Source organism: Acomys russatus, chromosome 8, assembly GCF_903995435.1.
Source record: "Acomys russatus chromosome 8, mAcoRus1.1, whole genome shotgun sequence".
Classification (NCBI taxonomy): Eukaryota; Metazoa; Chordata; class Mammalia; order Rodentia; family Muridae; genus Acomys; species Acomys russatus.
In genome coordinates, this window is record NC_067144.1 from 76,034,769 (window position 1) to 76,051,019 (window position 16,251).

The following is a 16,251-nucleotide window of genomic DNA, read 5'->3' on the forward strand; positions in this document are numbered from 1 at the left end:
AAATTTGAAAGAAACCACACACAGACACACATACATACAGAAACATACACACAGAAGCACACAGAAATGCATATGCACACACATGTATACACATGCACACACACCATACACATAGGTACACAGATATACATAGAGACATATACTAAGACACACACATGCACACAGATACACACACACCTCACACAGAGACATGCATATATACACACAGACCAGAGGCTCTCAAGTACACACACACACACACACACACACACACACACACACACACACACACACACGAGAGAGAGAGAGAGAGAAAGAGAGATAGAGAGAGAGAGAGACTTACATACAGTCACAAACACACACACATGCACACAGACACACATATGCCACACTTTTTTTTTTTAATTCTAGAGGTTACGTATATAAGATAACATTGAACAGCCAGGATGGGATGCCCACACCAGGACATTACCAGCTTCACAAGTCGGGCACAGGTACCTACAGCTGAGTGTACATTTAAGACCAGGACATGGAGAAAGGCCACAGGTCACGGCAGGGGAAAGGCCTTGCCCAGGACACTCTGTTTAAAGAGGATAATGAGTAATAAATGGGTGTTGTAAAGATTGAGTGAAAGGGTGTTCTCCAACTTCAAGCTCAATATGACAGAGACCAGGCTTAGCCTTGCAATATTTATGCTACTTCTCCGTGGAGATGTGACCTGACTCAGGCCATGCAGACCCAGAGGCTGGCCTCAGGATTAAGGGTCAGAATCAGCCAGAAGACACACTTTGACTGAGCACAGGGAAACCAAGTTTGCCACCAAAGTTTAGCTGAGGATGGATGGGAGCTGCTAGGAAACTGCAAAGTCCTCAAAGCTCAAGATCCAGAACATTCTAGAACAAAAATGACTAAGCACTAGCTTCTAGGCCAGATGCGGTGAAAAGCCACCGATGATTCATTATAATGTATGGTCCGCAGCGAACCTGAACACTTCTCAGAGTTCTGTGTAGAATGACCTTCAAATTTTCAGTCTCTAGAAACCCGTCTCCTGTGTCCTGGAGGTCAGATCATTCAAATCCTAGATGAACTCGGGTAAGAGCTCTGAGCCACCCACCTGGGTGCCCCTTGCAAAGCAAGGGTGCACCTTGGGCAAACAAACAATAATAACGCCAGGCTTGTTTCATCTGCCCATTCAGCTAACTTGGAAATACTGCCCTGTCATCGCTTCGCTCTTCAGTCACAGCCTTCCATCCACCCACTGTCCTTGTGTGATTTGCCCCAGCCACAAGCCACTGCTGCCTTTCACACACTAGGTGCTTTGTTATCATGCCCGGCTTCTTGAGCCCATTCCCCCATGCCTGATGGCGCACCTGTGTACACCAGCAAGGCCTGCAGACTTCCTCCCTTCCCCCATGGCCTCCACTGAGAACCGGGAGAATCTCTGACCCCCCCTGACCTCTTGAAAGTCCACCCTGTGCACAATGTGGGTCCCTGACAATATACATGCCCACCAGTACCCTGCATGGATTTTCCTTCCAAGAGCTGCATTGTCCAAGATGCCCCATGTGTTCCTGTCTCTTTCTCCTGCCAATCACCTGCTGGGAGAACACAGCCCTAGGCCCAGCTCTACTTCCTTCCAGAACCCCAGTCCTACCCCAGGGGTCATCCTTTAGAATGGCCACTGCGATCATATGAGACTTTAACGACCATGTTCCTCCCTAAGAACCCACAGGCAGGTTTGGATTGTAGTTACCCCTGGAATGAGGTACACATAAAAGCACTCACCTTTATGACCAGGTCCACTGTATCTGGGGGCTGCACATAAAGGCTCCCCAAGTCAGCCTTTGCAGTTCTCAGCTCTTAGGATCATGGTACTCCTGATCCTAACTCCTGAACTCCACTCATCGAAGGTTCCTGAGCTGGCTCTGGGGACAGCTTGGGAGGGCCCCTGGGGAATTTTCTAGAAAGTGAGGAAGGAGCCTGGACAAGCAAGGCTTAGTGATTTCAGCCTTATGGACAGCTAGGGGAGCAACTAGGAGAGAGTGGTAGATGGGACAGGCTCCATGAAGGTGTGTAGCTCCCTGGGAACTCTTCTGCCTATGCCCAGATGTTTCCTTTGCTCTTGCCACCAGCAGAACCAGTTTCCAGTCTTTCAGGAACCCAAACTAACCAGCAGCTCAACTGACCAGTCACCTTTCCTTTTTCTTCTTCTTCTTCTTCTTCTTCTTCTTCTTCTTCTTCTTCTTCTTCTTCTTCTTCTTCTTCTTCTTCTTCTTCTTTTCTCTCTTGGTTTTTCTTTCTTAAATTTTAATTGTATTAATTTATTCAGATTACAACTCAATTGTTATTCCATCACTTGTATCCTCCCATTCTTCCCTCCCTCCCACTTTCACCCTATTCCCCTCTCCTAGGTCTATGGCCGAGGGGGACCTCCTCCCCCACTATATGGTCATATGCTATCAAGTCTCATCTTGGTTTCAACACAGGGTTTCTCTATGTAGCTTTGACTGTCCTGGACTAACTTTGTAGACCAGGCTGGCTCCAACTCACAGCCATCCGCCTGCCTCTGCCTCATCGAGTGCTGGGATTAAAGGTGTGCACCATCACTGCCCGGTTTCCTTTTTTTTTTTTTTTTTTTTTTCCTTAATTGCCATTGCTTGAACTGACCAGGAGTTCCCAGAAGTTCTGTAGAACTTTCTTCAGAGCTTTCAAAAACTCCTGGTTCTCACTCGGCGGCGAGTACTCCAGACAAGGGCAATAGAAAGCCTCCCCCCCTCAAGCCTTCCTAGGCTCCCTCAATACTTCAATGGAAAGAGTGATATAGTTAACTAGCTCCTTGGTTTCTGTTTTATGGTAGTTCCTGGCCCCAGGCGGGGCTCCTCGCTGGGAGAAGTCCATTGGGCAATAAAGAAAATGGTCCTGGAATAGCATGTTTCACACATCCAGGTTTCATCACCTGCAGGACAGCTGCACAAGTGTTTGCCGCTCAGTGACCCTGTAACCCAGAGCGTCAGCTTACAGCACTGACCTACTGAGGCAGCCAGCCTGCACTTTCTCCTGATTCTGCCCCTCTCATCCCATACAGGCACCAGACGAGCTACCTAACTTTTGCATCAGCCTTCCTGCAGCTGAGGTAAAACAGGTTATAAAGAACTCACTATGCTCTGGTCAAACTTCCTCCTCCAAAGACTACAGCGCCACTGCCAAGGCACTCGACTCCAAGACCTTGCGGCTGGAAAGCTGACCTTAAAGCCTTAAAGTGTGATCGATGTATGCCTGTGCGTATGCTTGCTGGGGTGGGGGGGGGGAGGAGAGGAATGAGCTGAGGACACAGGCCAGGGACCCCTAAAAAGACCAAAGACTGAGACAAGAGTCCCAGCCCTCCAGAACGGGTCCTAACCATGAGAACACCCCCCAAGTTCCTGCACTTTGCCTCATGTTTAAGTGACACTCTTCAGTTTTTTTCCCCTTCCTTCCTTCTTTCTGTCTATCTTTATTCAATGTCTCCCTGGGTAGCCTGGAACCACAGAGTGCCACATGTGCCTGCTTCTGCCTCCGGAGTTCTGGAATTAAAGAAAAAAAAAAAAATCTCACCTGGCTTTTGAGTTTTCATTCTAAGGTCAAATGACCAATAAGATCACTGGGGAAAAGTCCCCAAGCACCTCTTCAGTAGCGGCAGTTAAAGGTGTGACATGGGCAACCTCGCCTACCTAGAGGTCCTTCACCATCCACCACTGCAGCCAGGGTCCCCAGTGAAACTGCCCAGCTTTCCTGAGATGAAAGAAACTGCTATTGCCCTCACCTCACCCTCCGGAGAAGTTCTCCCCTCCTCCCAAACCACGTAAACAAACCCCACCTCACTTTGGATTTTCACAACATCTTGTAAGTGGTCTGCCCTTTGGAACTTTCCACAGTGCCTGGCTCTTGCCGACTGGAGCGGAATGAGCCAACGTTAGGCGGCTTTTCTTAGCTCCTGGACTAAGGTAAGCATTGGCATGCAAGGTCTGCAAGCTCAACTCCAGTGGGGTCCCTGCTTTCCAGGTTTGCCTAGGGCTTTCCCCTCCTGCGAACAAGCCACCAGAAACCTGTGCGCTGCTCTGGCTGAATTAGGAGTGACCGTGCTGAGCCTGGGCTCCCAGCAATCAAAAGTCCACCCATAAGCCACCCACTCTCTGGGGCATGAACACACAAATCTTTCAAGCCATGGGACAGTTCATTTCTTCAACTGAGCTCACGGTTCCTCACTGCCTAGCTAGCACGTGGGCTTACCCTGCCACCATCTCAAGTCCCACCCACGTGCCCGGGTGGCCTGCCTCTTCCCAGTTGACAGTTCGCCACTGGCAGCCTGGCCTTCTCCTCCAAGCCAGCTCCTCCAAGGCCCTTTCCAGAGAATGTTCAGAGCCAAGGCTGCCAGGCTTGCAACACCGCCCCGGGTTCAACGCACGGGACCTCTGGAGCACTCCCTCCCCCCAGGTGGGCGACAGATCGCGTCTTGCCAGGGTCCCTAGGGCCCTGCAGCGCCGCCTGTATCGGTCCTCGGCATCTCAGCCAGTTTCCAGTTTCTCTCCATCTCGGTAGGGACCAGGGAACGGAAGGAGTTCAGGTAACCAGCCGGACCGCCGAGATTTTCACGAAACAAAGAGAACTATGGACGAACCTCTCTCTGCATCTGCGTCCTAGGAAGGTGTGAGAGCCAAAGGACCTGCTGCACCGAAGGATCCCCATCCCAAGTGACTCTCCTTCTCCAAGCCATTAGTCAAGGGCCAGCAGGACCACTAGACAAACCACGAATCTACGGAGTCGCCCTGGGGTCTCCTTCAGCTGCGCGCCACGGGATCAGGGTCGCCGGGGACCCCCTCCTAGTCACCCAGACCTGCGCCAAGGCCTTTCAGTCCCCAGACAGTCGCACCTGTAGCGCCCTGGCCTTGCCTAACACATTGTACCCTAGACGCCCCGCCTGACACCTTGGAGCGGACACCCAGGTCAGCCCCATTTCCCCTTCCAGGCCGGTACCCTGTGCCGGGTCTCCGAGCTTGTCCGGCGCGCCTCTCACCTGTTGCGCTCCCCTCCCCTCTCCGCCTGTGCCGGAGCTCTTGGCTTCCTTGTCTGCCCCTAGTAACGCTCGCTTAAATCTCTGGAGGCGGCGTCCTAGGAGCCAGGGAGACACCCCTAAACGCAGGTGCCAGGTCACCTCGGCCAGGAGGAGGGAACAGCCGGGAGCGGCTGTCCGGTGGAAGGAGGAGGAGTTTCCCCAGAGGGAAGCCCAAAACGCGCTCCTCCCCTACTCGGAGAGACCTGACCGGACTCCAGGCATTTCCCTGGCCCCGACTCGGGGAGCAGCGTACCGCCAAGGCCCAGACCCATGGGAACACCAGCGTCCCAGTGCGACGCAGTCCTCGGACTGCAGTATGATTGAAGGAGGGAGATGCAAGGGAACGCTAACCCGGTCCCTTGGAAGGCCAGGACCTGCTACATTCCCAGCCCCGGCAGGCTCTGGGCTGGGGACTTGAAGAAGGTCTCTGTGCCAGAACCTAGTTGGCAACATCACCCCTTAAACTTAGGTGTTTCCGCTCCTGGGTTTAAGGACCCTCCTTCGAGTGCTCAAGCTTTCCGGGTGAAGAAAATCCCTTTGGGTCCGGAGCCGACACACCACACCACACCACACCCCCCGCCCCGCCTCCTCGCAGCTACCAAAGTCCTTCTCTGGAAGGTGGGGCAGAGGTGAGGTGGCAGAAGCACTTCAAAGACTGAGAGGAGTGCAGTCACTCCAAGCAGCAAAGAGCTGGTGGGTTTTTGAAACTGCAGTTGACACTGGAGGAACCCAGAAAAGCTGTCCTGTTTATAGGGGACAGTTCACAACTACAAAACCAAACAAAATAACAACAAACCAACCAACCAACAAACAAACAAACAAACAAACAAACAAACTGGTGTCTTTGTAGAAGGTGTCTGTACAAGGAAGAGAGCTGATTTATGGCAACTTTTATTTACCAGGTTTTTTCCCCTAATCTCTCCTCTTTTGCATCCACGGGCCCCCATAGTTTGCCTTCACAGCCCACCCAAGAAACAAATCTCTACTTCTCTGCAGCACCTGGTGGAATATAAGCCTAGGTCCTCAGGACAATCTCACAGTCTCAGATTGATTTGTATAGTTTGAGATAAGACCCCCCTGTGTAGCCCTAGGCTGTCCTAGAACTTGCTACATAGACCAGGCTGGCCTAACTCTGCCTTCCAGGAGCTGGGATGAAGGGTGTGCAGAGCAAGAAGGGCATTGGAAGCTGAGACTTTTATGGAGTTTTGCAGGATTCCTCTCCATGCCCACGTGGGTTAAAATGATTTTCCTTCTGTAGATCTGTTGTGTTAATTTAAACATACCATCCAAAAAAGATACGAGAGCATTTTCCCACTTTAGTATCAGGCACTCATGAAGTATTGTTGCCCAGAAACCCTGGTTGCATCCACAACACACACACACACACACACACACACACACACACACACACACACACGTTGCTTTAACTCAATATAGAGGCGGAAGAAGATTAGAACAATGCCTACCTTGGCTTCGAGACCCTGTGAGCCCTTCCGGGCATCTCTGGGACACTTCCCCTCCCATTCTTCCCCGGCCCTTTCTGGAAAGGTGCTTAGCACCTGTGTCTGTAAAGTATGTCTGGAAGAGCTCATCCCTAGGCTTGGTGAACTTGAGGCAGGATAGAAAGAGAAGCCCCCTCCTCCAGGGTGTGATGGATCTCAGCACACTTGACATCTGCTGTGAATATTTCAGTGTCCAGTTGAAGGTCCTTTCATACGAAGGTTTTTCAAATAAGAAGATGAAAATAGCAACAAACCATGCTCAAGGTCTGAAACATTCCTTATTCCTTTCCCAGATATAAACCTACTTTGTTTGCTTTTTTGTTTTCTGGGACTCTCACAAACAAGACCATAAACTTTTGTTTTCTTCTCGAAACATCTTGACTTCTGTGCAACCTTGTGACCTAGAGTTTTACCATACGGGCTTCAGTTGTAACCAAGGCACCTCAGAAGCCACATTATCTCACTTAGCTTCCTTAGCAACCCTTTGAGGTGAAACTCCAGAAGCCATTAAATTTGTCTATATGAGTGCCGTAAAAACTCTGAAGCTTGACTTTCTCCAAGGAGCCACACCCATTCTTTATTGTCCTTTCCCCTAAGAGTGCTCCCTCTCCTCCCTGCCCTCACCCCCATCCCCACCCCTATGTCTCAGATAGGGTCTCACACTACCCAGGGTGACCTTGACGTTGAATTTCCTTTTTTTTTTTTTTTTTTTTTTTTTTTTTTTTTTTGAGATAGGATTTTTCTGTGTAGCCCCAACTCTCTTGGAACTTACTCTGTAGATCAGACTGGCCTCTAACTCAGAACCCGACCTATTTCTGCCTCCTGAGTGATGGGATTAAAGGCATGTGCCACTATGCCAGTCTGTAACCCTGAACTTCTTATCTTCCCAGCCCTACTTCCTTACAGGTTATTACAAGTGTGCACCCCACCTTTCCTTTCCTTTCTTTTCTTTTCTTCTTCTTCTTTTTTTTAATGTGATGCTGGGGATTCCAGAGATTCATACCTGCTAGGCAAGTCATCTCCCTTACCACCAGCACTACATCTCCAGTCCTAAAAAAAAGTCTCTTCATATAAAACTCCAACTTTACTTCAGATTGGCTCATCCTGAAAGTCTTTTCAATGGCAAAGTAAGTGTCCAGGCTTAAACTGAGTGGGAAATGGCTGAGCACGTGCTGCCAACGCCGAGACCTGGAGCCCGGTTCCTAGAAGCCCCGTTGTAGGAGAGAACGGACTCCTGTCATCAAGTCTTGAGGGGATTTTTCCCAGGAACCCTTTACCAGTTGAGTCACTGCTGCCCATGTGGCCTCCAGAGGGCCCATTCTCCTGCACATAAGCCAGGTCTTTGGTGATAACTCACTTCCATTTTGACACTGTGTCTCGGGCATCCTGCCACGACCCCTAATGTCTAACTGCACACAGCTAGTATGTATGCTCAGCTCTCTTGTGGAAGGTGTTCACCCTACACCCCTTGGATATCTTTTCTTCAGAGAAACAGAACCAGGAGGAAATATTTAAGAGGCTTATTATCAAGAATCAGCTCATGCCTTTGGAGATAGTCTGCAAGCTAGAGAGAGAGGACGCTTGTAACATAGCTCCAAGACCCGGGACCAGAGAACAGACAGTGTAGAGTCCAGTCCACAACTGATGGAAAAAGAGCCAGGCACACTCAGGAACAGAAAATAATAAAACCCAACCCAAACCTCCTCCACCTTCAGTTTTTCAACCCAGAACGTGGAAAAATCTGAGGATAAATCTGTTCTCCTTCATCCTGTTTTGATACTAGCCTCTCCCAGAAGCAAGTGCTAGTCGCCTACCTGGGTATCTTGCACCCTGTCGACTTACCATGTGAGGTTAGCCTTCACAGGGCTGCACGTGCCAACTACACACCCAAGCCGATCTCTTTCAGCCAGACCAAATCCCTGAATGAAGATCATGTGAGGTTGTAACTCTGTAGAACCTGAAAACAAAAACAAAACAACAACAACAAAAGAAATCTAACACACAACTGGAAAATGTTGAGTGTTAGAGGCCAGCCTGAGCTACATACAAAGATCCTGTTTCAACAAACCAAAATTGGGGGAGCTGGGATACATCTCAGTGGCACAGTGCCACACAAATATAGTTACAGTGTTAGACATGGACCCCAGGGCTCTATACATACTACGCCAATGTTTTGCCTCTGAGCCAAGTCCTCTCCATCAATCATCTTGATATTGATCTAGACCCAAGCTCTCAGTTGGTCATAATGGGCAAAGTGATGTACATGTTTTGCTGAAACTAGGCATTTTTAAAAACCATTGAGCTAGCTGCTTAAAACCAAGGGACTTGACATTATAATCAGGTTCCCAGCTGCTTCCCTGGGAAGGGCAGGGACAGATGTGGCTCCCTGGGAAGGGCAGGGACAGATGTGACTCCCTGGGAAGGGCAGGGACTGATGTGGCTCCCTGGGAAAGGCAGGGACAGTCAGCTTCCTTTAGACATAGAATGCCGGCTCTTCCTGGAGTTAACACACCACTGTGTCCTGAGCTGTCCCCAAAGGTGCCAGGGCCCAGCCAAAGCCCGACACTCTGCATCAAGGTCTAGGCGGCCCATGTCTTCCACAGATGAATTGTGGGGCTCAGAAGCTACTGCCCAGCAAGTGAGGTGTCACTGCTTTCCAGGAGGTACCTCCTGATCTCCTTAGTTCCTAATCCTTAAGAAGATGCTGGCAGGGACCCCACGTCCCTACACCTATACCAGCTCCGCCCATCTGTGCTGCTAATTCAGAAAGGGCAAACACCTTTCTCCTGTTGCAACAGAGACAGCAGAAACAAACAATAATCGTGTGAGCCAAAGAGTGCTAAGTGTTGAAAAACAAAAGAAACTCAGACTAAGTATAGGCCAGGGCAAGCAATAGGTGCCCCTCAAAGAAAGAATTGTCCCTCAGGGGTGGGAAGATCCAGGAATATTTTTTATTGTGTTTAGTTGGATGAGAACAGAGAAACTCTGTCTGCAGAACTCTGTTCTGTTAAGAATGAACTGGCGGGAGGAGGGGGGGACTGGCAAGATGGCTTAGTAGATAAAGTTGCTCACTGCCTCAGTGAGTAAAAGTGCTCTCTACCAAGCCTGAAGACCTGAGTTCAGTCCTCAGGACCTACATGATGGAAGGAGAGAGACAATGTCTGCAAGTTGTCCTCTGACTGCACACACACACACACACACACACACACCCCTGTGGGAATGCATGCACACACACACCTGTGCACGCACACACATAAACACACGCACCTATACACACACACCTATATATACACACAAATGCACACACAAACACACACACTTGTGCACACACACACACAAACATACACACACACCTGTGCGCAAGCACATACACACACCTGTTCTCACACACACACACACATACACCACACCACACTAAATAAATAAATGTAATTTTTAAAAATTTAAAGAATAAATCATAGAGAACAAGAGAGAGCCAGACATTCACTTTCCTCACTTCCAAGTGCATCCAAACTGGAATAGAACATGGTGGGTGAAGGTGAACTGCTGCAGGGCACATTGTGGCTAAAAGGAAATGTCTTGGCAGATTTTAGGTTGCACAGCTGGAGGAAGGGGTTTTCAGTTGACTATAGATGTTATATCAGCCATTCCTGTCATTCTGTCTGAAATGGGTGGGCTGGAGAAAGAGGTCCCACAAAACTCAGATCACCAATGAACCTTCCAGAAACTGCCCTCCAGGCCAATCTGATAAAGCAACCTGCTTTATCTGTGAGGCTGTTTGCCTCTGGACATCTGTCCATGTGGCTGTTAGCTAGCCTGTGGACTAGACACACGTCTGACTCCATAGAGCTGACTCCGTAGGGCGGCCTATGCTCACCAGTAAGAACCCAAACACTCCTGAAACACTTGCCAATGAAGCTCCCGAATCTGCCCACCCTCGACCCCTGCACACTTTCTTTCCTCTGGGACCCATGAGCAGCTGTCCCCCCTCCCTCCCTGAAACACATGTTGAGGCCTGCAATACCGTCCTTCATTCCCAAATGAATGTTCTTTCTACCAGACTGTGCTACTGCATAGGCTGGTTTTACATCAACTTGACATAGGCTAGAGTCATTGGAGAAGAGGGAGCCTCTACTGAGGATGCCTCAAAAGATCAGGCTATAAGCAAAGCCTGTAGGACATTTTTTTAATTAGTGATTGATGTGGGAGGACCCAGCCCATTGTGGGTGTGGCCAACCCTCAGCAGGTGGTCCTGGGTTCTATAAGAAGGTGGGCTGAACAAGCCATGAGAAAGCCAGTAAGCAACACTCCTCCATGGCCTCTGCATCAGCTTCTGCCTCTAGGTTCCTGCCCTGTTTGAGTTCTTGTCCCGATTTCCTTTGTTGATGAACAGTGATGTGGAAGTGTGAGCCAAATAAACTCTTTCCTCCCAACTTGCTTTTTGTTTATGGTGGCTCATCACATCATATTAAACCCTAACTAAAACAGAGACCCATCTTATCTCTGCATCTTTGTTTGACAAGACGAATGGCAGCACAGATGGAAAAAAAAGAGATTCAGGCCTTTTTTTGAGCATGTTAAATTTGCCATGCCATGGGGCTTTCCAGGATTGAGTGGAGTTCAGGAACGGAGAGAGAGACTGGAAGTCATCAGCAGGTTATGTTACACAAAGCTGAGCCTTGAGTGAACCACCAGGGCTGGCTGTGGCCATAAACATTGCTCAGGGAGGCCTGCAAGGGAAGATTGGCAGAAACCTCAGGATGGAAGGCTAGCAGAAATAGCTCATTGATGCAGGAGGGGCCCTGGACAACAGCATTCCTCAACGGTGGGTGAGGAGAGAGAAGAGAAGGCTTAAAGGTGCCCAATGAAGCCAGAAGGACCAGTGAGGACCTGGGGTCCCTAAGATGAGAGAGATGATGACACCGGTAGTGACAATGATGCTCATAAGTTCTGAGCACAGAAGTCTGGCTGCTGGGGAGTCCAAAGAAGAAACAAACAAACAAACAAACAAAAAACACGTAACCCCCTTGCCTCCCCTCTAGAGATACCAGTCTTCAGACTGTCTCAAGAGTGGAGCGCTTTCTGTTTCCTCTGAAACAGTACTGAAAGGATCACTGGCCAAGTGGGGCCTTTGCTAATGTGGCTGCAGAGCAGGCACTGGAGACTGAAATTCAGGATTAACACAGGAAAACATCTGACTTGCAAAGAAAGACTGAAACCCATCCTGTCCTGAGCTTCATCTAACAGGAAAGCATCATTGCACTCAAAGTTTCATACAGAAGGTTTGTGTGTGTGTGTGTGTGTGTGTGAGAGAGAGAGAGAGAGAGAGAGAGAGAGAGAGAGAGAGAGAGAGGAGAGAGAGGAGAGAGAGCATGTGAGTAGGGGGTGTGCTACGTATACGCATGCGTGCATATTCATGAGTATGTGTGTGAAATGCCTCCAGCCAGTCTCAATCGCTTTATTGTAAACAGAAGAACTAGATCCCAGGTGCAAGCAGGAGATGCACCCCCCCCACACACACACACCTCCAACCTCGCCTCAGGTCCACAGTGCCTGTTGCATGATTATATTAATTGAAGCGGAAAGATCCACCCATTAAGGGCAGCAACATTCTGTAGGGTAGAGATCCAGAACTGTTTAAGAGCGGAGAAACTTGTGCTGAAGAGATGTCTCATCACTTAAGAGACGTTGCTGCTCTTACAGAGGACTCAGGTTGGATTCCCAGCACCTGTGTGATGGCTTACAAGCACCCATAACTCCAGTTCCTGGGAATCCAATTCTTTCTTCTTACCTCTTTGGGCACCAGGGCTACTACATGTGGTGCACAAACATACATGCAAGCAAAATACTCTTACACATTAAAAAAAAAAGCCAGACATGATAGTACATGCCTTTAATACTAACACTAGGGAGGCAGAGGCAGATGGATCTCTGTGAGTTCGAAGCCAGCTAAAACTACATAGAGAGACCCTATCTCAAGAAAGTTAATTAATCAAAAAAGAGATCAAGTTGAACATGAGCAAGTATGTATTCACTCTCTCTGTTCTTGACCATAGATGTGACCAGCTGCTTAAGTTCCTGATGTTTCCACTTTCTCCACAGTGATGAGATGTAACCTGAAGTCATGAGCCAAGTCAACATTTCCTCCTGTGTTGCTGTTGTCAGGGACTGTGCTGTAGTTTCTGTCAGCTTGACGCAAGCCAGCGTCACCTGGGAAGAGGGAACTCAACTGAGGGTTTGTCTCTATCACGTTGGCCATTAGCAAAGTGTGGGGCATTTCCTTGACTACTAATTTGCAGTGCTTTGAATGAGAAAGGCTTCCATAGGCTCATATATATGAGCCTGTATACTTATGTATATATTTGCTTATACTCAGTCCCCATCTGGTGAAACTGTTTGGGAAGGATTAGAAGGTGTGGCCTTGGAAGTATGTTACTAGGAAGGAGGCTTTGAGGCTTCAAAAGCTCGGTTAGTGATTTTCTCTCTGTTTCTCTTTTTCTGTCACTACTTCTCTCTGTGTGTCTCCTCTCTCTCTCTCTCTCTCTCTCTCTCTCTCTCTCTCTCTCTCTCTCTCTCCCCACCTCATGGTTTTTGTCTCAAATGTAAGCTTTTTACTGCTCCAGCATCATGCCTGCTTGCTCGCTACCATACTCCCTACCATGATGATGACAGACTCTGGCCCTCTGGAGCACTGAGCCCCAACATTAAATGTTTCCTTTAATAAGTTGCCTTGATCATAGAGTTTTGTCGCAGCAATAGAGCAGTAACAAAGACACCAGGCTAAAGGATGTTAACTAAGCTCCATTTTATCAGAGCAGAGTTTAGAAGATGAACAAATGTCACCAGGCCATGTTGGTTCTTGTCCATCCCCATACACAAAAGATAACAAAAATACTATGGGTGTTAGAAGGGGGAGTTGATAGTATGTGCATAATTTAATTTGTCATTTTCAGTATGCTTAAGATGTGTGCACATGGGTATATCCCACAGCATGGGTGTCGAGGTCGGAGGGCAATTCTATGGAGTCAATTCTCCAGTATGGATTCTGGGATCAAACTCAGGTTCATCCGGTGAGCCACCCATCACCTGTCCTTTTTGAGAAAGGGTTCTATATAGCCCAGGCTGTCCTATCTAGCCAGGGATACCCTTGAACTCCTTCTGCCTTTTACCTTCTAAGTGCTGAGATTACCCCTGTGGCCACTGCACTTGGCTTACATGACGGTGGGCATAGAACCCAAGGTTTCAGGTGTTCCAGGTAAACACTTCTACCAACCAAGCCATATGCTCATTATATAATAAAATATATTTTATTATAATAAAATAATTACTTACTTTTATTAGATTCCTGAAACAGCAATGGAGATAGATGTTGGCATCACTGTGGTCCAGAAGAGGCCTGAGTTGAATGTAGCATCAGAGTCGCTAGCTCAGGGTCTTGATCAGATCGTGTCCACCATATCTCCTTCGGTGTCATTAAACCGGGTAAGCAGGGGGTCATGCTGTCCAGGTGTGGATGTAGAGGCCACGGTGGCCCCTCCTTACTTGGAGATGGACCAGCAAGCCAATGCCTGTCAGGCATCCTCAAGGTGACCCCATGTCTCCAGATGAATCTGTTGGGAGCTGTTGGGAATTCACATGCTTGACATTACTTCTCAGCCCCAGAGAAAGTGCTGACCAGGGGTAAGTTTACCAGAAGAAAATGACCTGCTTGATCTACTTGGAACCTGTGAAGAAGGGCAGCTGAATAGGAGGCAGCTGGGGCAGGGGACAGGGACGCGGAAAATGGGACAGTGAGTTCTGACTTCCTCCAGGTCCAGAGGCATCTATCTGGGAGAGTGTAAGGGAGGCTGGGGGTCTGAGACTCCCTCTTTTTCCCAAGGATCTTCCCATCCTTCTACCTGCTTCGGAATGCAGCGGGTCCAATCTGTTTATTGGGCCATCCAGTGTCTCTGCTCACTATCCGCACCTGGAGGCACTTTTGTCCAGTGGTTACCCAGACCCTGGCAGCAGCACTGGTTTTTCCAGTTGGACAGGTAATGCCTGCAGAGCCAATAAACCCTGTGCCTGGGGAGAGAGAATGTTCCCCAGACACATCATGGCTCTCTCTGGACTGTCAGGCTGCATTCCTCAGTGGCCATGTGTCTGCACCCCAGGATACTGGGATTCCTTTCCAATAAAGTGAGCCTTGACAGTAACTGAGCCTTGGCCATGGTCCTAGTCAGGAGAGGGTTGGGGGGGGGAGGGGGGGGCTAACTGGCCTCTTCAGGTCTCTGTTCTAATTGCCATAGAGAACTGTGGAGGTGATAAGACCAATGCTTTGCAGAGGAAAGAAAGTCCTAAAGCAACTACAGAACAAAGCACAAGGCCACAGTCCCAACAGGGCAGGGGGAGGAGGCAAAACCTGATTTCTTAGGCATTGTTTCCTTTAAGCTCTTACCTTATGTCAACAGTATGGCTATCTGCCGGATCCTGGCCAGGCAGTTAGGATCCTGGCCAGGCAGTTAGCACTACAAAATACTGCAAAATGCATAAAAACAACTGTGATGTACTGGTAGCTTGTAGCTGTTTTGTTTGTTTAGGGCATTACAGTGTCATTGCCTTAAACTTTCAATTCTCCCTGCCCAGTCTCTCAGGAACTAGGGGTAATTCCAGGCCAGTGCCACCACACACTCATTAAAGCACATTTATCTCAGAAATGCAAATGTCTAATTTATCATTTTAAATTACCCAAAAATATAAACAATTCTTAGAGCTGTCATTTATCAATACATCTAGTAAATTCTGTTCTGTGATTCTAGCCAATGAAATAATAAAAAGAAAAATAGGAAAAGAGAGATGGGGAAAGGGGAAGAAACAAGAGAGGTGAAGGGAAGGGACAGAGGAAAAGAAGAAAAGAAGGAAGAGGGTCAGAGAGAGGGAGAGAAAAAAGTAGGAAGATTGAAGAGAGAGAAAGAAAAACTGACAGTATTCTAGAAAACGGTCTTTGCATGCAGTTGATGATTGTCTATGTAATAATGATGGCTATGCCACTGAAACATATTTGGTATAAAGATGGTTTATTGTGGGAAAAGGAGGGAGAAAGAGAGGGTGGTACAATTCACAGTTTTTGCCTTCAGAAGGGTTTGTTTTCAGAGGATACTAAAGGCAGGCCAGCTGAGTCACATGTTACACCAACATTGTCCATCTAATTGTACCAATAGAGTCCATCAGGGTTTTAGTTACGTTAGTAGCAGGCTCACACACCAGCCATCTTAACCTGCGCAGTTGCCACAACATGGTGAGACCCCCAAATCTAACAAAAAGCTGCAAGAAAACTGTCAAATGTTTTTCTCACACTAGCCAAGTAAAACCACACTGTGCCAATAAATGAGAAGGCTGAGAAGGGTACCACAGTGCCAAACAGAGTGTCACTCCGTGTAAAACTCCTGAGGGTTTTCTAAGAGCTGCACCAACCTGATCCCAGTATTCACGCAGAGGACTGAAGTTCGGAGCCATTAAAGGAAGAGAGCTGGCTTCTGAGACACCAAGATTTTTCCACAAATAAGCAGAACCAGTATGAGTAGAGACTGCCTTGGCTCCAACAGCTGGACTTCCACTTTCCTGACATGGTGACGATGAAGAGATGATACACATACAGCGGAAAGAATTCTTAGAGTTTCCAATTTGGTGGTGGTATTG

At 48.4% G+C, this 16,251-nt stretch overlaps 1 protein-coding gene across 1 annotated transcript in view; it reads right to left on the reverse strand.

Moving 5' to 3' along the window:
- Positions 1-5,181, reverse strand: part of Tmprss2 (transmembrane serine protease 2) — a 39,259-nt gene extending 34,078 nt beyond the window's left edge. Inside the window, exon 1 of the mRNA XM_051150329.1 lies at positions 5,033-5,181. The gene's annotated coding sequence lies outside the window, so the exon portion shown is untranslated. The remainder of the gene's footprint in view (positions 1-5,032) is intronic.
- Between the last annotated feature and the right edge of the window lie 11,070 nt (positions 5,182-16,251).